This window comes from Lissotriton helveticus, chromosome 7 (assembly GCF_964261635.1).
Source record: "Lissotriton helveticus chromosome 7, aLisHel1.1, whole genome shotgun sequence".
NCBI lineage: Eukaryota > Metazoa > Chordata > Amphibia > Caudata > Salamandridae > Lissotriton > Lissotriton helveticus.
Window position 1 is genome coordinate 1,762,119,295 of NC_136068.1, and position 14,064 is coordinate 1,762,133,358.

Sequence of the window (14,064 nt, forward strand, 5' to 3'; positions counted from 1 at the left end):
CTTGGGCCCGCCTAATGTTGTGCCTGGTGGCCCTGTGGGGCATGAAACCAGCCTGGTCCGGGTGGACCAGAGTGGTAATGAGAGGCAGGAGACGATTGGCCAGTGCCTTCGCCTCTATATTCAGCAGAGAGATGGGGCGATAAGAGTCGTGTCTATCCGGCGGCCTCCCCGGCTTACAAAACACCACTATCTCGGCGTGTCTCCAATCCTGCGGCATCCGACCTCGCTCCCTTGCCTCGTCCAACGCCTTCTGGAAGTGCGGCCCCAACTGGAGGTGGTATTTCCTTACAAACTCGCACGGGAAACCGTTCGGCCCAGGGGCCTTTCCGGCATTTAGCTCGCCCAATGCCTTACCCAGTTCTTCCGCGGACAGAGGGAGCTCCAGATCTACCCGCTCCTCATCGGAGACCCCCCGCGGCGGGAGATCCGCCGAAATTTGTCCACCTCCGCCGCCAAAAGGGAATCCCTGGGGGCGTACTGCGCCTCATAGTAACGCGCGAAACTGACAGCCACGGCCCCAGGGTCGGTGATAGGGGTCCCGGCGTCATCCATCAGTGCAGGCATTGTGTGCGCCTGGAGCGCCCCCTGGCATAGCCTGTACAGCATAGGGCTGGATTTATCCCCCCACTGGTATATTCTACTCTGCGTGGCTAGCCATATATTACGCGACTCCTCAAGTAACAGAGGCTGCATCATTCTGCGCCTGCAGGAGCCGTCGCGTATCCTCCTCTGCCCCCGTTTCCACAGACAGCGCCTCGAGAGTGCGGATGCGACCCTCCGCCTTTTCCAAGTCTTCCTTCTGAGTTTTACGGGTCCTCGCGCACCAGGCTATGTCCACGCCTCTGAGCGTTGGCTTCATAGCTTCCCACAGGGTCACCGCATCCATGTCGGGACCCACATTTTCCTCCCAGTAGTGAGCTATGGCTTCGCGCATGTGGGATTGATAATCCTCCCGTTGTAAATGCCAGGTGGATAGGCGCCATCTAAACGGCTGGCGCCGCCGGTCAAGAAGGATGTCAACCGTAATCGGGGAGTGGTCCGAAAGCCCCCTGGGCAGAATAGCAGTCGACGCCACCCTTCCTATGACAGCGCGCGGGACAAACAGATAATCCAGCCGCGAGAATGAGCGATGTACAGCCGACACGTATGTGAATTCTCTACTGTGTGGGTGTTGGCAGCGCCAGGCATCCATCCATCCCATACCACCGACCATATCACTCAGTTTCGTAGGTGCAACCACCAGCGGTCCGCCATCAGGCCTAAAGCGATCCATAGAGCCATCCATTACATCATTCCAGTCTCCGCCAATCACCGACAGTATGTCCGGCACCTCAGCCCAGACCATAAACAGCTTCTCCACTAGAGACCATTGCAATGGGGGGGGGGGGGAGCATACACACTACCAAACACCACTTGTTCCTCACCGATCATTCCCTTAATAAAGACATACCTCCCTTAGGCGTCAATCCATTGCGAGGAATGGGTATAAGCAACTCTACGATGGACCAAGATCGCCACCCCCCGGGACCCCCGGACAAACCCTGCGTGGAACACCTGGTGATACCCATAGCGTTGCAGACTCAGCGTCTTTGTACCTAGCAGATGGGTTTCCTGTAGTAAGAGGACATCCGCTTTCTCCCGCTTCCCCTGGCGTAGCACAGCCCCACGCTTTATTTTGTCGAGCATGCCCCTTACATTCCAACTTACAACGCAGCCCTAGGGGGCTCCAAATTACGACCTCTAGCCGCCATGAAAAGCGTCTGGGCGCAGCCGCCCGGGCATAGGAGAGCACACCTGCTCAAATGACAAGAATCGAACCTGGCGAACCATCGGTGTGAACAAGTTACCCCTGTGGACCCAAACATTGTGCACCTCCCCCTCCCCCATCCCCCAGACCCAACCCCAACTCAACATCCCGCATCCCAACCACCCCCCTCCCCCATACCTCAACAACATTGAAGTACCTGTCGCGGCGCAGGCGCGCCCCAACCCCCAACGGGAGGTCAGCGGCCACCTACTCCAATGGATCCCCATAGGTCTCTTCCCTAACTGTCCCAACTACCCACCCAACTAATCGACTCCCCTCCCCGACATCTCCCACTTAAGTAGGAGGCAAAGCCCCTATAGCAGGGCTAACCGAACCCTCCCTACCCCCCACACCGCCACACAACTGTTAGAATATCCTGCAGGCAGCAATGACACAGTTCTGACATCAAACCGCTGTCCAAACAGACCTGGAAAAGCCCCTTCTCCCAGCGGGAGTTTGTAATCAGCACACGTTGAGTCAGTCCCCTGAGGTACCACCATCCTAGTGAATAAAGGCCACGGTCTAAAGGCTGTGCATCGGTTTGTTCCCCTCCGAGTAGGGGGACCTCCGGACTTCCTAGCCTCTGTGCTCCAACTGTTTGGTCAGACAGTGTTTATCCGATTGCACGCTACAATCCATCACATTCGTATCAATTTGGGTTTATCCACGCTGTGCGAGTGCCCACTCAATTTAGATCTTGTACCACCATCCTTGCCAGAGTGGTCTGAGTCCGCAGGCGCGCCATCCCGCCTCCCACCCCGTGAAGGGAGCGTTTACGTGACCTTCTATTTCTTCTGCCCTTGACGACGGGATCCCCACGCTCCGGTGACGGGCCCCTCGAGTGGCCCGGGTTCAGTCCCGGCTGGTCGTGCGGCCGGACCCTTACTGTCTCATCCGTCCACTTAAAGACGTCCTCCGGAGTGTCAAAGAAGTGAGTTTGTGACTGGAATATTACCCGCAGGCGGGCAGGATGAAGAAGAGAGTACTGGATCTTCAGGCCTCGCAGCTTTGCCTTGGCTGCGATGAACGAGTGGCGCTGTTGTTGCACAATCCTGGTATAATCGGGGAAGATCATTATCTTCTGATTTTCAAATAAAAGCGAGTCTTTGGACCGTGCTTCCCGTAGGATAGTGTCCCTGTCGTGGAAGTTCAGTATCTTCGCGATCACCGGTCTGGGCCGCTCCCCTGCCGGCGGTTTCCGCGTCAGGGCCCTGTGCGCCCGCTCAATCACAAAACATCGTCACAGCACCTCAGAGGGAAGCCAGGACTCCAACCAGTGGGACAAGAATTGCTCCATGTTGCCCTTCTCGCAGCCCTCCGGGAAACCCACGAAACGCAGGTTGTTTCTGCGCGCCCGCCCTTCCGCGTCCTCCACGCGGAGCGCAAGGCCTCGCTGAACGTTTTCCATCGCCGCCATTTTCCGCTTCAGGGTCACGACGTCGTCTTCCACCTCCGATATTCGGGATTCGGCTTCAGTAATGCGCACCACGGCGTTCCTCAAATCCTGACGCAGGATGGTCACATCTGCGCCAACCGCCCCGATCTTGGCGTCCAGCATGTCTCTGGACTGGGTAATTGCCACCATCAGAGCCGCGTTGTCAGGGCCCGAGCCATGGCCCCCGCCCGAGGCGCCCGAAGCCCCACTCGTCCCGGTAAATTTATCCAGGGTCCCTTGCTTAGCGGATCCACTGCCGCCCCCTCCTCTGGTCATGGCCACAGCACTCCAAGGTCCGACAGTTATCCAAGCAGCTGCGACCAGCCTCTGGGCCCTCCTCCGCACCCCGGACCACAGGCACGCACTCACCGCAGGGCGGACACTTGGCCCACAAGTCTTCAAGCACCGTCCACCACCAGGGGGGATATGAAGGGCCAGGGGGGAGGAGGGGGCTCTCTTCTTATCGTTACCCGCGCTCCACTAGATCATCTGGAGAGAATACGTGCACTGCAGTGTATTGGCCGGGCTCAGTCTCTGCTCCGCCTTGCTCCACCGGCACTCCTGACACTAGCGGGGGGTCCCGTGGGGCCACTCCCGTCCACACCGCTAGCCACCACCTGTAGTCGGTCGGGGAGCCCCCCCGCTCCGTCAACCAGCTGTCTCGGGCACTCACCGGCGGCTCTCAGGCCCAACCAGGGTATCGTCCAGCCAGACACCCCCACCGGTCGTCTCAGGATCGCCCCGGCGGTTGCTCCAGCCGGCCTCGCCGCCTCCGCACTGCCCCTGCTGATGTTGTTGGAGGCCCCGAAAATCGAGGTCCCGGTCTCTCGGCTCCGATGTAGGCCGCGTCGCTCTCCAGCCGCCTCCAGACGCCAGAACAAGCACCCACCACAACTGGGGGGTCCTTCCAGCAGCTCCTCGCTCCGCCAGTTAGGAGAGTCCCGCCAGCCCCGAGGAAGCGGATGTCAGCGGGCCGGCGCGAAGACCCCCCGGCCGGGAAGCGCCAAACTCGAGGTCCCAGCTTTCCCTCGGGGACTAGGCCGCAGACTGCTGCCGCTGTTTTCGGCTCTGCCAGTGATCCGGGAGCACCGAAGGGCACACCGGACGACACCTCCTGCCCTCCGCACTTCTCACCGGCGGTGTGGGTGACTAAACGGGTCCGGAAGCCAGGATAATTAAGCGGATAAAGAACGGGCCGGTGGGAGCTCTAACAAGCTGCGTCCACCATCTTCGCCCGCGTAGCCACGCCCCCCAGCCCGCCGAGTTTTTAGTTGTTGCGACTGTGGTTTACCAGGCATAATGCCTACATAAGGAGAATAATGGTGAAATGATGAAGTCTGTGATTGGGCAGTGTGTTTCTACAATCACAAGTGTGAGTGGTGTAATTATTTCTGTAGCTGAAAAGGTCCACCACAGCTCCCGATAGAGCCAATTGAGTGGAGAGAGTCAGGCAAAAGTCTATGCTGAGCACTTGATGGCCGCCATTTTGGAGCGGTTATCGCTCCAGGCATTTGATCCCACAAGGGGAGGCTACTTAAACCACCCCTCCTGTGGACGCGCAGCGGGAGCCACTGGCGCGCCAAAGGTGCACCTAAAAGGAAAGCATGTCTGCGCCGGTCAGCGCTCGGACCGCGCTCAGTGCCAGCCATGCTACTGGTCTTAGTATCCAATACGGTGGTCATGTATACGTATACAAGAGACGAGCTCCTGGAAATATCTACCATACTTCATAAATGCCCAGGCCCAATTCTGGGAGGCAGAAATGACACCTGGGCACAGGTATGACCGAGCTGCAAAATGATGCTCACTGATAACAAAAAGCAAGATTTAGTTAGGCGATAACCTAAGGGTGATTGATCGGGATCATCCTCTAGTACAAGGGAAGATCAGTTAGATCCCAAGACTAAAAAAACATACCGGAGAGTTGTCATGTGCTCTAATAAATGCGCAGTCTTTAATTAAACATAAACATGAATTTGGCCACTTTGTTGACTCATATGCCCTCAACCTCATCTTTGTCGTGGAAACCTGGGCTGATGAAACCTCAGGGCCCAATTTAGTGATAGCTATTCCACCAGGTTTAGCAATAGCCAGGAAGGATCGTCTGCATAAAAAAAGGAGGGGGGTTGGCAATAATCTATAGAGATTACTTAAAAGCACAATTTAAAGACATTCCCACTGACATAAAGGCTGAGGTGCTTTCCTTTAAGATAGCAGTCAATCATGTGTACTGTTTCAATGGTCAATTAGAATACCGCCCACCAGGACCCAGAACTAACTTTATGCAAACTATGGGCCAGCTCCTTGAACATAAGGTGAAAACTTTCACCTTGACAACTGTTCTGATAATGACTCCCCTGGCGCTTATGGACCTGGTGACAAGCGCCGGCCTTGAGCAGATTGTGGTGGGGCGCACTCAGAGCTGGACACCTCCTGGATGCTGTCTTTACAGATTGTCCTTTTTTTAAATATACAAATAACTTACAACTCCATTGGTCAAACCACTCAGCAGTGATGTTAACTCTCACCTTGCACCCCTTAACAAGCCCTAGGCAAAGCCTACCTAGAAGCCAAAAAAGATACACGTGGCAGTGCACAAATAAAACAGACGTCATCTCTCATCTAAGTCAGAATATACCCTATCTCTCCCAAATCTCAGAGGAAGCTGCATTCGAATATCATAATTGGATAACTGCAGGAGTACAAACTACCATTCCCCCTAGAATAAGGAAAATTAGTAGGGTAGCATCCACCAAACCTTGGTTCTCAGAGGAAATAATGCTATCAAGAAGACTACGTCGCAGACAAGAAAGGTGCTGGCAACAACATTACGATCCTAGGGAGAAAGAATTATACAAGACAAAACTAGCACAATACAAAGAACTGATTCAAAAAACTAATATCAAATACTTATCGGAAGAAATAGATGGAGCTAAGATGAAACTAAGTCATCAGCAGGAGACTAAACAAAACACAACACAATAAACCAAGCATTTTGTAATAACCTAGCGTCCTCTTTCTGCACAAAAGTGTCCTCTATTTACAACACCTTTGCTTCAAGCTCTGCTAGCAATCAGAGTTCACAGGCACTGCCAGACGCTGTAAATTCACCTTCAGCAGTGCTCAAACCTCACCCAGAACCCGATTCGCCCTAATTTTCTAACTTCACAATAATTTCTTGTGAACAAGTTTCAAAACTTCTCTTAGCCACCAAATCTGGATCTCCGTGGATACTTGTCCTCCTAGAGTAACCCATATGATAGTGGAGACAGTCGATCATCCACTCATGGAGGCAATTAATGCTACTATTGAATCAGGGATCTCCCCCAAGATGTGGAAATAACATCTATCTATTCTACCTCTGCTAAAAAAAAAAGTCACATTTAGATAGAACAGACCCAGGGAACTGTCACCCTATTTCCCGCTTACCTTTGCCAGCAAAAATCTTGGAGTAACATATGAACCAAGAATTAGCTAACTTTATTGAGAACAATCATGTTCTGGACTCCACCCAATATGGTTTCAGAATTAGGCATAATACTGAACTGGCCTTAGTCACAGCAACATAGGAAATTATACATGCAGTTGACAATGGAGGCTTTGCAGCCCTGAGATTGCTAGACTTGTCAGCTGCCTTGGATAAGGTAGATCATGGCATTCTAATAAACCGGCTTCAAGAGGCAGGGATAGTAGGCCCAGCCGGTGCACTCCTCAGATCTTTTCTATCTAACCGGGTACAATTTGTTGAAGTAGAAGGCTTTAAACCTCAGTGCTTCAGCCCCCCATATGGGGTGCCACAGGGCTAGTCTCTGAACCCTGTGTTTAATGTCAACATTACACGTCTGGCCCTCTTGATTAAAGCCTGCTGCATCGATTTGGTATCATATGTAGATGATCTTCAGATTACTGTATCCATCTCGAGTAATAATCACAACACATTGCCCACAATTTCAAGAAGTACATGAGATGTGTAAGTGAGTGGATGGCAGAGAATTGCCTCAAATTTAACACAAATAAAATAGAGGTTTTACTCTTTGGCAGAGACGCATCTTTCTGGTCCCCATAACGGTGACCAGCAGAGCTGGGGGATCTCCCCCACCGAAGTTACCAAGGCCAAAAATCTATCTATTGACACTACCCTATCCTTTTCCCATAATTTAAAGATGCTTACCTCATCAACCTATTTTACCCTGAAGATTCTGAGGAAAGGTCTTCCAATTATTCCGGTGGAATTGCGGAAAGCGGTGGTGGCAGCCTTAGTTCTATCCAAACTTGATTATTGTAATGGACTTTTGGTTGGAGTAAATACGACGGTAGGTGCAAAATTGCAAGTACTCCAAAACTCTACAGCTCGGTTACTCTTTGGCTTAGCCAAATATTCTTCGGCCAAACATGCCCTCATCATCCTGCAATGGATACCTGTAGAGAATCTAATCAAATTCAAGGCACTTTGCATTGCCTTTAAGGGGCTGCATAACTTAGGTCCTGCCTACTTGACAGACTGCTTCCAATGGCATATCCCATTACGTACACTTCGGTCAGCATCTCTCAAGTTGGTGAAAGAACCAAAGTTCCGACTTCATATTTGGGGCAGAAAACGTTTCACAACTGTCACAACCAGATGGTGAAATAAGCTACCAATAAAGCTAAAAAACTCCCCCTGATCTACTCTCCTTTAGGAAAGGACTTAAAACCTGGTTACACAGATTATAACCTTCCCACAAGTAATAGAGACGCAACATCTCGCTGGTGCAATGTGTGTTGAGCTGCAAGCACCTAGACACCCCTGGGTAGTAGTGCGCTATATAAATAAATAAATAAAAGGCAGTGAGGCAGACCTTGCAAACAGATGCTCTCACTAATATACTCCGGTGGGCAAATATTTGTATCCTTGATAATAATTAGCAATGTATCTGCATAAACATTCTCCTATCAGAGTGGCAAGTTATCATTTGTTCAAGAACGAGATCAAGGTGTCATAATCAGCCGCGGCCCGTGGAGGGAGTTGCGGTGGGGCCGAGAGGCGGGGCGGGGGAGGGGCAGGGTGGGGGGTGCTAAAAACAGGCATATGGATAATTTAAGGCAAGTAAACTAAATGAAATATGATAGACTGTCATAACCAATATAACAAATGAAAATTTAAAACAAGCCCAAGCCCAGATCTTGCGTTACTACTCTTGCGCGAGGTGTTTCAGACATTAATTAGTGGCAATGTGGTAATAGCGGGACCTCTCCCCTTCTTTAAGAGATTTGCTTGTACCTGCTGGGTTTACAGTCAGGCAGCCACCCTCTGAAAAGTCACATTTAAAAGGAGGGCTGCTCACAATGCAAAAAAAAAAAAAAAAGAAGGAAAAATACAAGCCATTTATTTTATATTGTCGGAATTGCCAAAGCGATGATAGTTTGACTTGTGTGCCTCGTCGGATCAGAGTGAATTGGCAAAAACAGGCTCACACCTGCAGTAAGGACGGGGCACGCTGGGTGTTCATTACATGCACGAGGTTCCATCAGATATGCGGCAGGTGCTGCAGGGAGCGAGTGCCCCCCTCCTCCCGTGCCACAATTACAGACATCGATGGGTCAGTCAGATCTCACGCAGGCTGGAGGTTCGGCATTTCAAGCCATCTTCTGTAGCAACAGAATACCTGGCACGGGGATTTGTACTGGCAGGCGCGAGGGTGCTTGTGTACGGTTTACACCTTTGAATGCGTCTGCAGTACCGTGTGCCCAGCAGATGCGCGTAACAGTAGACCTGCCAGCCTGCAGCAGGGCATGGCCCCTGCATTCCAAGGGCACGTGTGTTTCTATAGACAGGCCTGTCTATAGATGTAGTAGGTAGTGCGAATGAGCTCCCCTCCACCCCCTCCCCCAGTGTGCTCTTTCACCAGGAGTTTGGTTGGGCGGCGTTCTGAGCAAAAAAAGCACTTGCGGCATGGAAAAGTTAGAATGTGTAGGCGCTAGAATTGCTGGGAAGGCAGTTCTCTCGCCCATATGCCTGCCAGTCAGTAACATTTTGCGGTTTCTCTGATAGAAACGGGTACCCACAGCAAACAAGATATGTCACAAAGACTACATACATGGGCAATTACATGTATGGCCACTCTGTTATGGCATAGGTGTTCTAGAAGCAAGGATAAGTACATATGTTCAGCTGCTTTGAAGTGACAGGTCATGACTGCATGCTTGGGGGCATGTCTGGCTGCTAAACGTTTTCATATCAAAATGGTGAACACTGCATGCAGTCTCATGGAGTGCACCATGTTAGTAAACATTCTCTGGTTGCTTTCACTCCTGCAGTGTGTGCATTGTCTGGTGGCACGGCCTCCGAGTTAGACCCACACACATACACTTCACATTTGGGGGCTGTGGCTGTCGAAGCGTTTCATGTAACCGTGTGTAACAATAAAAAAAACACTGCTTGTAGGATCATGTGCTGCACTTTTTTAAGGGTATGGCCACACCTTTCAATACCACCTTAGGCAGAATGTGGAAGGTGACATATAAGGGTTTTTACAGAGGTAAACTTACCCCCTAGCCAAAGAATGAAAAAAATCCATACGTATTTCTCTCTCTCTCCCACACACACACACACGATGTCTCCCCTTTCTCTTCTCTCTCACACACACACTCACTCTCGCACGCACACACCCCCATTGTGTATGTGTGTTTCTGCTTCCCACTCAAACATACGAACAGAAACAATATGGCTTTTACACACATGTAAATACATACATACTTTGTCTCGCTGTCACACACACACAGATTTGCACCTGTCTCGTTCTCACACACTAACAAAGACACATTACTTCCCTCTCTCATTCCCCACCCCTTCCACGCAGTGTAACACCTGTATGTCTAAGCCTGGCCTGCCATTATTACACCCACCGTATGGTAATGCTCGTGATATATGCACGGATCAAACCAGACCCAGTGTCGCAAGGACAGTATCTGGTCGCACATGCATCTTTCTTCCCCACTGGCTGAACTACTGAGGCAAATCACATTCATGTGGCTTCTGAGTTTAATTGTTAAAACATTAAAGAATGTATAATTTGCGACCATAATACACAGAAGCCATTTCTGCATTGTTAATACAACAACCATTCCGATTTTGAGAGGAGTAAACATCTAAACGTGTTTTTGCCTTTGGAACCTTAATGCCATTTACCCTATCTGCTGAGAGCTAAAGGCGTTTACAGAAGCAGAAAGAGTTTCTCTCATAAACGGGACACACATACAGATAAGTGGCATCTGAAAAAAAGCATTTGCAATTCAATAGGTCTCACATTTGCTAGAGTTTAAGCTATTGGCATTATAAATGACAATGCTTTTTATTTATGTGTTTTGAAAACCAACACATAAATAAAAAGGCATTCTCATTTACAATGCCTGTAGCTCAAACTCTCGCAAATGCGAGACCTATTCGTTGCAAATGCTTGTTTTTTTTGCACATACCATCAGATTAGGCCTCAATCTGATGGTATGTGCAAAAAAAATTAATTGGGCCTGTAATTTACTTTCGGTGGCCGAGGCCACCCCCTCCAGCCCCGAGAGGGCGAGGCAGCAATCACAGTAGCCTAGGCCGTGATTAAAGTAGGAGAACGAACAAAGCAGCCAGCCAGCCTGCTGCATTAGCTTAGTTAAGTTCTCCTATTTTAATCACGGCATGGCTGCCCGCACCATGCATACCACATCAAAAATTGTAATCATGATTGATGATTGATTTATCATCATAATTACACATTTTGATGTATTGCCTGCACCTGCGACGGTCCTGTGAAAGGCTGAGCTGAGCGCACAACTCAGGCTGAGGGGCCCCCTCAGCCTGAGTTGTGCACTCAGCTCAGGAATGGGTAGCTCATTGAAAGCTGAAGAAGGCGCTAGCAGGCGAGAGGCCTCTGCATGTACACAGAGCTGTGCATATACCCATGAGCAGGGCCTAGCGGCTCGACTCCCGGTATGTGTAGGAAACAGTGACACTGACAAGGGCTCTTATCATTCCTTTCTCCCTCCCCCAAGAGTGGGCACAGGTCCTGGCCTGACGTGTGAATCCCCTGATGGCCCCTGGCCCAGGATCCCTCTGAATAGCGCAATTACTGAACTGTTCCCTGTCCTAGCCTCATCTGTTTTAACATGGCACACTGCACTGCATACAAAGACCGCACAGGCATAGGGGCTCCTACTTCCAGAATGAAAGCCTTCAAATATTTGTCGAATATAAATTCGAGCGTACTGTATCGAAGTAAATAGTAGCAGACAAATAACTGCGTAGGGGACGATCATTTTAATTACGCTTAAAATCCACAATCCTAATTGTACTCATGCTGGCTTTAACCATAGATATGTAATGCAGATATCACACGTAGGTCAATGAAGGTCATGTTCATTGCCTACATTTTGCATGTTTAGTGAAGAGAAACATAGCTGGATGAGGGCCGGGACCGGAATTTTTCTCAGCACTGCCATTTTTATCTGAAACTGTCCACTGGTGTTAGTCACGTCTTAGTCTCCGAACATTTATTCATCCTTTTCTCACAGCTCTTAGAAGACGTCATCAGAGGCAGACCACCTAGCTCCGCACTGCCGCCTCCGCCCTGGCCCCTGCTCACGAGTCACTGACTGACTCACAACAACACAGGCAGGCAGCAATCAATTAAATTAATCCAGAGCACCAGGGCGCGACGCCAGCCAACTGTTTGTGCCACCAATGCCAATTATGCCATGACGAATCATGAATTGATTTGGTGCCGGAAAAACTCACCTGCTGTTGGTGGCAAACAGGGGTGGGGGTACGTTGGCGGGCTAGCCTAGGAGTAATTGAAATATGGTTGGCCGCCCGCAAGCGCCGGTCCAGGAATGCGCACAGTGCCTCTGCTTGTCACTCTCGCTCGTGATGGTGCAGGCAGTTCTCGCAGGCCTAATGCCCTAAAGAGGCGCGTAGACGCGGCGGAGGAGGAGACAGTGCAACGTTCTGCGCGCCGCGCACAGGCCCCTCCTCCACCTCAAGTTTGGTTGTGGCACACCCAGGTCACGGGTCAATCAGGCTTGCTGCTGTTTTGTTTCCCTGCAGCTGCAGAGAGCGGACTCTCGGACTGGAGTTGAGTAGTATTGGAAGTCTGACTGATTGTCTGTCTGAGTCTGACACACAGACTCAGACAGACAGTGACTTTTCCCTCTGAATGAAATGACTCTAGTGTCACGTCACTCACGGTCCGACTGAAAATCGGCCCCCAGCCACAAAACCGCCCCCCCCCCCCCCTTTGTCGGTAAACCGGCCCCCACCCAATCCAGCCTACCGGGGGATTGCCCGGTGCCCGAAAGCACCAGCTTCCTGTTGGGTGCAGAGGAGACGGAGCAGTAGCACCCGCCGGCATTCAGGTAAGTGCCTTTAATTATTATTATTATTTTTTTTGTATTCACTAACTCCCATTATCCCCCCACCACCTGTGCTTAAAAGCGGCCGCGAGTAACAGGTGCTTTACAAATACACAATGTATGCTATGTTATGCCAATCCCTGGGACAAGGTGGGAATAGATGGTACATGTTGAACCACCACATTATTGGAAGCATTCAAACACCTGATTAAGGTGCAGCTGAGCTCTTCAACCCATCGGGACCTGATTTATCAGAAATGAGGTGAATATCCGCCTAAATTAAGAAAGACTCAGATATATTTGTCATACAATATTACATCACTGGCGTGAACAGAGGGTCAGATTTACTATGGCTTGTGCTGCCTTGTGTGGCACATGGTGACGCAAAGCAGGGCAAGTCCTCAACTGGGATTCACCAATCCACACAGCCACCTTCCATTGTAACGCATGGCAGCACATTTCTGTCCCACACTTCACCAGCTAAGCCGCAAGAGGTCAGCCCACGCAAAACGTGCAGCTAATTATAAGCAGAGCAGAGAATTGAGAAAATAGAGTACTATTGAGGTGAAACTGACAGAGCTTGGCATTATGGCCAAAAAGGGCATCTCTGATGTGCATTCCCAGAGTTACATGTGAGTTTCGTTGCTGAGAAAGACTCTTGCAAGCAGGCTCGAGGTGCACCGAAAGGGTTTCGAGCGAGATTTGGAGGACTCTGCAGGGAGGGGCAGCCATGTGGGTCTCAGGATTAGGACAGGAGAGCATGGTGGAGGGCATGCCGGAGTGGGAAGAGTTTGGTTGGTTGGAGTCAAAGGCCTGGAGGAGCAGAGGATCTTAAAGGCCGGCTTGAGGTGCATTGGCAGTGGTGTCTTCAGGTAAAGTTTGGGGCAGCAGTTTTGCGGTTAAGCCCAGTAACATGAAGTGCTTCAGTTCAGAACTGTGGTATTTTCGCCAGGGCAGCGCATTGGACCCCGACCCGGAAGTGCATCTCAGCTGGAGATCAGCAGAGCCGTCGGAAGGAGCACAAGAACAGAAGGAGAGAACCGAGACAAGCGAAAGATGGAAATAGACCATCCAAAGGGAGCGAAAAAAGAGAGAAATAACTGCAACTTGTCGGAATGTCACTATGTGTATTAATATTCTGAGCATCGGTCACGATATGTTTGATAATCAGGTGCATGACAGAGAATTGTTGAAGTGTGTGTGTGTGTGTCTGAGCGTGTGTGTGTGCTGGTGGCATGAATATCGCCACGCCATCTGTTTCATATCCTCACCTTTTATTCTGTCTTTATTTTCGATCCGTTCCGTGAGGTTCGGCGTCCTTTCAGACGGCGCAAACAGGTCTTGTGTTGATGACCCCTCCTTTCCAATCCTAGCAGCCTTGGCCACCCGCTCTGGTGACGGATCGCGACTGTCCGAGGCCGCTAGTCCAGCTGGGATGATGCCCTGC

The 14,064-nt window shown here is 50.7% G+C and overlaps 1 protein-coding gene across 3 annotated transcripts in view; it reads right to left on the bottom strand.

The window, feature by feature from the left end:
* The window catches only part of LOC144767681 (putative G-protein coupled receptor 33), a 204,287-nt gene extending 192,131 nt beyond the window's left edge, over nucleotides 1-12,156 (bottom strand). For all 3 annotated transcript variants that reach the window (XR_013598307.1, XR_013598308.1, XR_013598309.1), the window contains exon 1: nucleotides 12,004-12,156. The gene's annotated coding sequence lies outside the window, so the exon portion shown is untranslated. The remainder of the gene's footprint in view (nucleotides 1-12,003) is intronic.
* Nucleotides 12,157-14,064: the final 1,908 nt, after the last annotated feature.